General features: G+C 46.7%; 1 long non-coding RNA gene across 1 annotated transcript; it reads left to right on the top strand.

The window, feature by feature from the left end:
* Positions 1–496: 496 nt before the first annotated feature.
* Positions 497–1835, top strand: LOC133497473 (uncharacterized). Its single transcript, XR_009794046.1, has 4 exons — positions 497–609; positions 1363–1438; positions 1544–1561; positions 1663–1835. It is a non-coding gene; the product is annotated as an uncharacterized LOC133497473 (long non-coding RNA).
* Positions 1836–8720: the final 6885 nt, after the last annotated feature.

The following is an 8720-nucleotide window of genomic DNA, read 5'->3' as shown; positions in this document are numbered from 1 at the left end:
TTTTTTTTATTTTTTGGAGCATTGCAGCGTTTGTCGGCCTCGCAGAGTGCAACATCAGCACCGGCAGTCGATAATAACACCTCTGCGCGCTTCCAGCGCCAACATCGTCACCTCCCTCGCAAAAGCCAAGCAGTGCCATTGCACTCCTCCGGTAAATGATTGTGTGGGTGTGAACTGTGACCACCCTGCGCCCTGTGATTCAAGCGCTGTGGCGCACCCGTGCGAAAACAGAACCCTGACACGAGTGTGTCAGCGAGATGAAGAAGCGGTGTGTGCTCGGACGATTCGGGCTCCGTGTACGAGAGCGTCGCAACACGCCAAATGTTCGGGGGCAAACACCGGCTGCGCTTGTTTGCCGAGGCGTCTCCGTTGAGGAAAGTTTGCGTACCTTTGTGGAGATTTCCGACACCGTGTGGGTTTGCTTGGACACGGCCTTAGAGTACCTTTCTCTGCTTTTATTCAAGGCGAAGACACACACACACACCCCCCCCACCGGCCCCCATCCCCAAACGTACACACACAAAAGACAATTTCCACCCTGTTCCAAAAGTCAGTGAGTCAACGGGTCCCATTCCCGAAATGAGCCTGACTTCACCTGAGATGAGACAGGTAAGCCCCGCCCCTTTCTCACGCAGCACCCCAGGTACGTCGACGGCGCTCGTGTCGTCTAGACAGGATCGAGTGAGTAATGGTGACGCTCGACTTACAATGACAGGAGGCACGTTAGTCACTCGGTGCGATTTCCCACGCGACCCCGCAAAGTAAGTCTGCAGGAAAAGCTGCAAGAAAACAAAATGTTGCTTCGGAGACAAAAAGGGCCGCTGTTTTGTTTTTTTTTCCGGGGCTTATAAAATGAATTTCGTCGCCAATTCCAGTCCGGATTTGCACCGTCGTACCCTTTTATCCACAAGATCAAACGCTTCCCTGTTCAAGATGGACAAGATTGTCGTACGAAATTCAAATCAAAACATGTAACACGTCGTAAACTTTTGAACAAGTTATCCATCCATTTTCTGAGCCACTTATCCTCACGGGGGTCGCGGGAGTGCTGGAGCCTATCCCGGCTGTTTACAGGCAGAAGGCGGGGTACGCCCTGAACTGGTTGCCAGCCAATCGCAGGACACTGACAATTGCACCTATGGGCAATTTAGAGTGTTCAATTGATCTTGCGTGTTTCTGGGATGTGGGAGGAAACCGGAGTGCCCGGAGAAAACACACACAGGCACGGGGTAGAACATGCAAATTCCACACAGGCCGGGCCTGGGATCGAACCCGGGTCCTCAGAACTGTGTACCAAGCTGATTGGAAGTATCCATCATCCTTTAGAATTCTGTATTACATTGTACCAAAATATGTCCGCAGACTTCTGTTCGACTTTTGCCGTCCGTGTTGGTTTCGTTGTAGACTCGAACTGGGAGACACCACGAACCAGCTCGGAGTAAGCGACCCTTTTTCAGATTCTTTTATTTGCAGAACTTAATTTATGATCCCTCAAGGTGATATTATATAATGCTCTGCTGTTTTTTTTTTTTTTTTTTTACAGGGAAGAGAGTAAGAACAGGTGGGAGGCAATACTTTTTCAAATGCGTGTTTTGATAAGTGTAAATGTATTGCAAGCTTGTGGGCGGTTCAAAACTATTTAACTTTTTTTTTTTTTTTTAGATGGTCCTTATAAACCAGATGAGGGATTTCCACACGTTGTAGGTACGTCTGGGTTACATCTCACGTGTCCGGGAGTTTTTGTTGTGTTTCACAGCGATCATAAACTTTGGCTCAGGTCAGCTCAAAACTGCCATCGCCAACGATTGCTTTGGAATCAGTTTTTAACTTAACATCGCTTTGTTTATCACTACACTCCGCCGTTATCGATTATACTGTGATGCCTCGGTTCTCAACCGCAATCCGTTTACCGAAAACGATTGGAGAAGTGATTTGTTCGAAAACCAAATTGATGTTTCCCATTACAATGAATGGAAAAAGAAATAATCTGTTCCAAGCCTAAAGAGAAATAGGCTTTTTAAAGCATTTTTTTTAGCATTTCCTGATAATAAACTGCATGGTAGAACTACATGTATAGTTTAAATACTTTATATAATAAAATAGTTTAAGAAATATATTTATTTTTTGCTTAAAATGTTTTAGTAGTAGAGTACACTAGGCTGGGAGTGCATTGCCGTATCTTTATCTATATGCGTTATACAGAATAACAAAAACTGTTCTTTTTCGGGGGCGTCCGAATAGACCAGGGGTGACCAACCTTTATGAGGCCAAGGGGCTACTTTGTGAGCAGCGATCGTATGAAGACCTACGTGACCCGTTTGCGGCAAACGTCTGAGTGAGACTTCATAATACATAAAATAATTTTGTTTTAATTTTACGGCCATTTTAAAAACATCATTAATGCAAGCAAGTCTGATTCAAAATTGAAAGTACAAATCATAATAATTTGTGACCTGTGCTAGTTTTGGAACATCCCTGGCGGGGGGGCCCTTACGTCTTCCCCACGGGCAACCATGTGCCCACGGGCACCGCGTTGGTGACCCAAGGAATAGACAATAACAAAACGCGTCGTGGGCATTATATTATTTCCGGGTTTTGACGTTTTGACGGCGTTCGAGTACTGATTTTCGTTCAAAAGCAGAAGCAAAAAAATCTCAAACGGGGACGTTCGCGAACCGAGGCTTGACTGTATTCCGTGTGCTGATTCTATTGAACGCCTCCCAATGGCGGACTTTGACGGACTGCGATTTGTGTCTGGTAATCTTTTTGTTTTCGTTTCCTCTTCACAACAGCTGCAGTATAGCTGTTGTGTTTTTGTAGCGGGCAGTTTGTCGGGACAATTCCGGTCAGAGTCGACGAGAGACGTGGAAAAAAAAAGGGCACGGGGGGTGGGGGGGTGGGGGGGTGGGTTATCACGCTGGCGTCAAATTCTGTGCACATCTGTCAAGCTCCTTTTGCAATAGCAACAATGAAAACTCTCGCAAGTCCAAAGGGAAGGGATGGGGGGGGGGGGGTCGTACTTCTGTCCACATTGGTCTCATTCATTCTGTGGGCCAGCTGTGGTCAACGTGTGCCCGGCAAAGGTTAAACAATTAGCACGTGGCCAATAATGGAACACGTTTTCTTTCTTTTTTTTTTTTTTTTTTTTTAAAGTCCACTGGCTCCCCCCAGGGTATAAAGAACGGGAAAAAAAAAAAAAACAAAAACAAGAGTAACACATGTTTCGCATCAATAAGGTCATGCTTACAAGGTATCCGTATCCTTCGCTGTGAGCTCACGCCGGGGGGGGGGGGGGGGGGGGGGGCGGCAAAATCTTCCAAAATTACAGTCCAAATTGGACTTACGCTTTGTTTGGAAGAATGAGCTGTCGGGAGGGCACAAGACTTTTAAACGTTTCCACATAGAAAAGAAGGAAGGACCCGCGTGGCCGCTTTCGTTGGTTCGGATCATCGTCCCGAGTTGAAGCCGATGGAAATGCAGTTCATCGCCAGACTCGTGTTGATAAATGAAATCGTTCACATCCGGGGTTGTTCATAAATCGAGATCCGTGCACTTGAAAAACATGACCTTTGACCTGGAGTTTGCGTTCCAAAATCAACCCAGAGATGAAAAATGAAGATCCGAGACCTAAATGTGCTGATTATCTCAGCCCCACCACCCCGCCCTCCGTCAATCGCTGTCACATCCCAATCAGGTTCCCGTGGCAACCCGCTATTGTTGCTCGGCGTCGTGGAATCTTTGGGGAAAGTGCCGGCGCCCCCCCCCCCCCGCCCTTCTCCCGCCCCCTCCCTTTGTCGTCAGCAAACAAACAGAAGCTCTTCACATCCTGTGCACAAAATCCAGACCGAGTCCAGTGGAGGACGTGACAGGGAGCAGGCAGGATGCGGGTCGCCTCCTAAAGAACTTTCTCAAATATTCCCTCAGTGCATCCATCCATTTGCTTTTGCCGCTTATCCTCACGAGGGTCACGGGGAGTCCCGGAGCCTATCCCGGCTGTCAAAGGGCAGGAGGCGGGTTACGCCCCGAACTGGTCGCCAGCCAATCGGAGCGCACATAGAGACAAACGGCCGCACTCACAATCACACCAAGGGGCAATTTAGAGTGTCCAATTAATGTTGCATGTTTTTGGGATGTGGGAGAAAAACCGGAGTGCCCACCCGAAGAAAACCCACACAGGCGGGGATCGAACCTGGGTCCTCAGAACTGTGACACTCCAAATTGTCCGTAGTGCAGCTATTTGTCTCTATGTGCCCCGCGACTGGCTGGCGACCAGTTCAGGGCGTACCGCGCCTCCTGCCAGTTGACAGCCGGGATAGGCTCCAGAACTCCCCGTGACCCTCGTGAGGATAAGCGGCTAAGAAAATGGACGGATAACTTATCCAAAAGTTTACCATGTGTTAGACGTTTTGATTTGAATTTCGTAAGACAGGCTCGTCTCCTCTTGTAATGTATTATACATGCTTTATGTCCATAAAACAAATATTGCAGCTAATATCGATTCCAAACCTTCCGAAATATCACAAAGGCGCCAAGATTCTGCGTTATGTAATACAGCGAGGAGGATAAATGTTTCATTTAAAAAAAAAAAAAAAGCTGGAGCGCGGGACAGCAGCGATAACTTTTGTCACAGCAAATTGTTTTCCCTCCGCATATGAATCACGTTCGATGCGTTAAAGCGAAAATCACGGCGGTGGGGTGGGGGGGGGGGCTACTAGGAGTCGACGCTGTACATATTTTTTGTCGGAGTCCAAAAATGTTCCGAGTACATCGAGCCGTGCCGAGAAGCGCCGTGATATACGCCAGGCGTCCCTCCAGACGCTTGAAACAAAAAAAAAGACGCGTAGTAAATCTGATCCTGAGACTTCCCAGCCCAGGAATTCCAGTCAAGCCCCCCCAAAACGTCCAATTCTTGTCAGAACTTCGTGTCTGCTTTGTGTGCGCCAAATATTTACATGTTCTTTTCGGCCCGTTCCTCTCCGGTTCCGCGCGAGCGCACGTTTACGTTACATGTTACAAGCGAGGGGGGGAAAAACTGCACTCGTTGACATCTGGTTGCGTCTGGGTGTTAATGAGTAGAACTGGATGTCACTAGCGGGACTATTAGCGTACAGCTACTGCAGTTTTTCTTCACTAGTGACTTGCAGCTGAAGTGCAGTTTTCATGAAATGAATTTATTTTGTGTTTTGAGCTTATCGATCACTACGAGTTCTATTAGCAGGATGTTGTTGACTAGTGCAAAGCTTTGTCTCACTAGCAACTTGTTTGCGTGCCAAAGTTTTCCTACTAGTGCTCAGAAAAATTAAACAGAAACTGTTCTGTACTAGTACATTGAATTCTCTCTAGTTTTCTCTAGTGGTACACACGCCTGCCTTTGGTGCGGGCGGCGTAGGATCGATTCCCGCTCAGCGATGGTGTCGATATCTGCCCTGCGGCTGACCGGCGACCGGTTCGGGCCGTAGTCCGCCTCTCGCCCGAAGCTAGCCGGGATGGGCTACGGCTTTCCCGCAACCCTTGTGAGGATAAGCGGCTTGGATAATGACATGACTTTGTTTGTTTCTTATATAGGAGGACTAGTACCACACACGTCACAACTACTGCACAGTTTTGCCTCACTAGTAACGTGTATTTGACCTACACTACTAGTCAGACACGTCGTTCTACTAGTAGTGCTGATTTGTCGTACTAGTGACAAGAAGGAGTGCGGTACCACGTGGAATTTAAGATGGTAATCAAGGATTTGGAATAAATGCTGAAACAGCTTTCCATATTTCTTCTCCAATTCCGCAGAAGTGCACATTTCACCAAGTATTCGAAACCGTGAATATGTAAATATGGGAGTCAGTAACACCGGAGGGTCAACACGGCACGTGTTCGAGCCCACCACAGCTTGCCGCCGTTCGCCAAAATGGAAACTTTTGGAAAAGGATTCTTGCACGCGGCAGGCGGCCGGCTCGCTCCTTTTTGCACTTACACAGTATCGCCACAACTGGAGTACTGCCAAGTTCTCAGTATTTGCACATTTTCAGCAATAATCTTTGAACGTGTACATTATACTCTCACATGTTATTGCCCAGAGTATTTCCGCTACTTAGTGTTTGTCAACGTCGCGCAAATGTTTGTGTCCGTCTGTGCGAAGACCGCGACCGGGAGCGACGTGAGCGGGCACAGACGCCCCGGACCGACTGCGGTTTCGAACGTCAATTTCCGAAAGGAAATGATGGAAGCGTTTCAGCCCTAGCGGTGAGTCAACCGGCGGTCTTGAGGACAAGTCGGTTTTGTGTGGGTCTCGCTCAGACCTCCCCGTCGCGGGCGCAGACCTGCGACTCTTTTGAGACTCGGCGGGAAGTCTGGAGGGGGGGGGGGGGGGGGGGCTGTCGTCCTCGTTCATCGACACAACGTGCGAAAGGGCTGAGGGCCGCGGGGCAACGGGGTCGCGACCCTGGCCGTCCACCTTTTGGGGGATGGGTTCAGGTGGGCATCAAAGTCCGAAAACCTCAGCGGTGCGGGCAGAATGTGAAATATTTGTCTTTTTTTTTTTTTTTTTGTTCGTTTGTTTCAATTTAACTGACATTGTTCTGCTCCTTCTGGTGTAGGTGTCATGGCCACCTGGGGGCAGTATAACACTCACAAGGAGAAGGTCAGCTTCAGGAATATTGCTCATTTTTCACAAAAGATACATGCGCTATTGTGACATTGTCGATCAGCATCTGTTGCGTCACCCTTTCTGTTCAAATATCATCGATCCATCCATCCATTTGCTTTCCCGGGGGTACGCCCTGAACTGGTCGCCAGCCAATCGCAGGGCACATTGAGGCAAACAGCCGCACTCACAATCACACCTGGGGGCAATTTAGAGTGTAAAAAATGTTTTAAAAATCCCATTTTGGAATGCATTATTTCCTTTTCCATTAATGGTAATGGGAAATATCCATTTGGTTTTCGAACAAATCACTTCTTGAACCGTGTTCTGGAATGGATTGTGGTTGAGAACCATTTTATCATTCTGCAACCGCTGCAAGGTTTCACTGGCTATATGCCAATGAATGTTGCATGTTTTTTTGGGATGTGGGAGGAAACCGGAGTGCCCACCCGGAGAAAAGCCACGCAGGCACGCGGAGAACGTGCAAACTCCACACAGGCCAGGATCGAAGCCGGGACCTCAGAACTGTGAGGCCAACGCTTTACGTTCAAATATCAGTTGTTGAAAAATTTAAAACATCGTGACACTGATGCGTTAGCCCATCTGTGGCATTTTGAATTGTTAGCCTTAAGCAAAACGGACATGAGAAGAGTAAAAAAAATGACTTATTACGATTCATATCTCAAAAATCTTAAAAGGTGGCTCGCTCAAAACCTGGGGTACCTTTACCACATTCAAAGTCCAAATAACTTAGAATCCTTTTAAAGTGTCTTTAATAGTTTTCCTAACCATGCCACTTGTCTCTTTATTAATGTTTTAATCGGCAATCTGGTGAAATCGACTCGAAAAGAAATGAAAGAAGTCATTTACATTTGACAGTACTTTCGACACGTAGTCCCGCGACTGCTTTGGACGTTTTGCCGGTTTAAAAAAATAAAGAAAAGAAAAAAAGTGCTGATCTTTGCACAGCTGGCGCACAGGAAAGAAGGTTTTTATCCAGTTTTATGACAAACGATAAGTAGCGTACGCGCTGCTGATATGGTCTCTATTTTCCTGAGCAGGACTGCAAACACAACTTTTTGTTTGAAGTCTGTTTACTCTTGGACGATAATTCACACGGTAAAATGTGTTCTTATCATTATGATTACAAACACAATTTGTAGTTTTAGTGTTGCAATGTTAACGAAGATAATAGCACTCTTTCTTGTTATTATCGTGATTCATGACAAATATGAATAAGCGAGAACGACACAACACGGCAGGCTTGTGTTCAAACTAATGCATCATGTGGAATATTTAATTGATCTTTTTTTCATCCAAGTGCAATAAATTTAGGTACAATGCAGTTGTATTTATCTTTTAAGTGTAAGACCTTTTGAAACGTTTCCAAATATTTACAGTATTTTATGACATTTGACTTTTATATGCCGTATATTTTATTTTGAAACATTATTTCAGTAAAGGTGGCACGGTGGAGCAGCAGTTCTGAGGTCCCGGGTTCGATCCCGACCCCGCCTGTGTGGAGTTTGCATGTTCACTCCGTGCCTGCGTGGGTTTTCTCCGGGTGGGCACTGCGGTTCCCTCCCACATCCCCAAAATTGGATACTCTAAATTGCCCATAGGTGTGCTTGTGAGTGCGCCTGTTTGTCTCGATGTGCCCTGCGATTGACTGGTGACCAGTTCAGGGTGTACCCCGCCTGCTGCCCGTTGACAGCTGGGTTAGGCTCCAGCACTCCCCGTGGCCCCCGTGAGGATAAGCGCCAAAAGAAAATGGATGGATTTCAGTAAAGTTTTCCTTTTTTTATGTCGAATTGAAACATTGCTTTGTTGCCTTCATGATTTCAAATCACAGTATGACTTCTTTTTAAGAGTAAAACATCAGCTTTTTTTTGTTGTTTTTGTTTTTTGATGAGCACTTGGGCCAGCTACGCTACTGTCTTTCTCGAAGTGGTGCTTTGTTGTAAAAAGTTGAGAAAAGCTGGCAGGTATTTAGGGTGCAGAGTAGTTTTTACTTTTCAATGCGCCGAGTGGAGTGATTAAAACTGCCGACTTGTGTGAGTGAGAGTAAAACCGAATTGTA

The sequence above is a fragment of the Syngnathoides biaculeatus genome, chromosome 3, assembly GCF_019802595.1.
Source record: "Syngnathoides biaculeatus isolate LvHL_M chromosome 3, ASM1980259v1, whole genome shotgun sequence".
NCBI lineage: Eukaryota > Metazoa > Chordata > Actinopteri > Syngnathiformes > Syngnathidae > Syngnathoides > Syngnathoides biaculeatus.
This window is presented reverse-complemented; position numbering and strand designations above follow the sequence as displayed.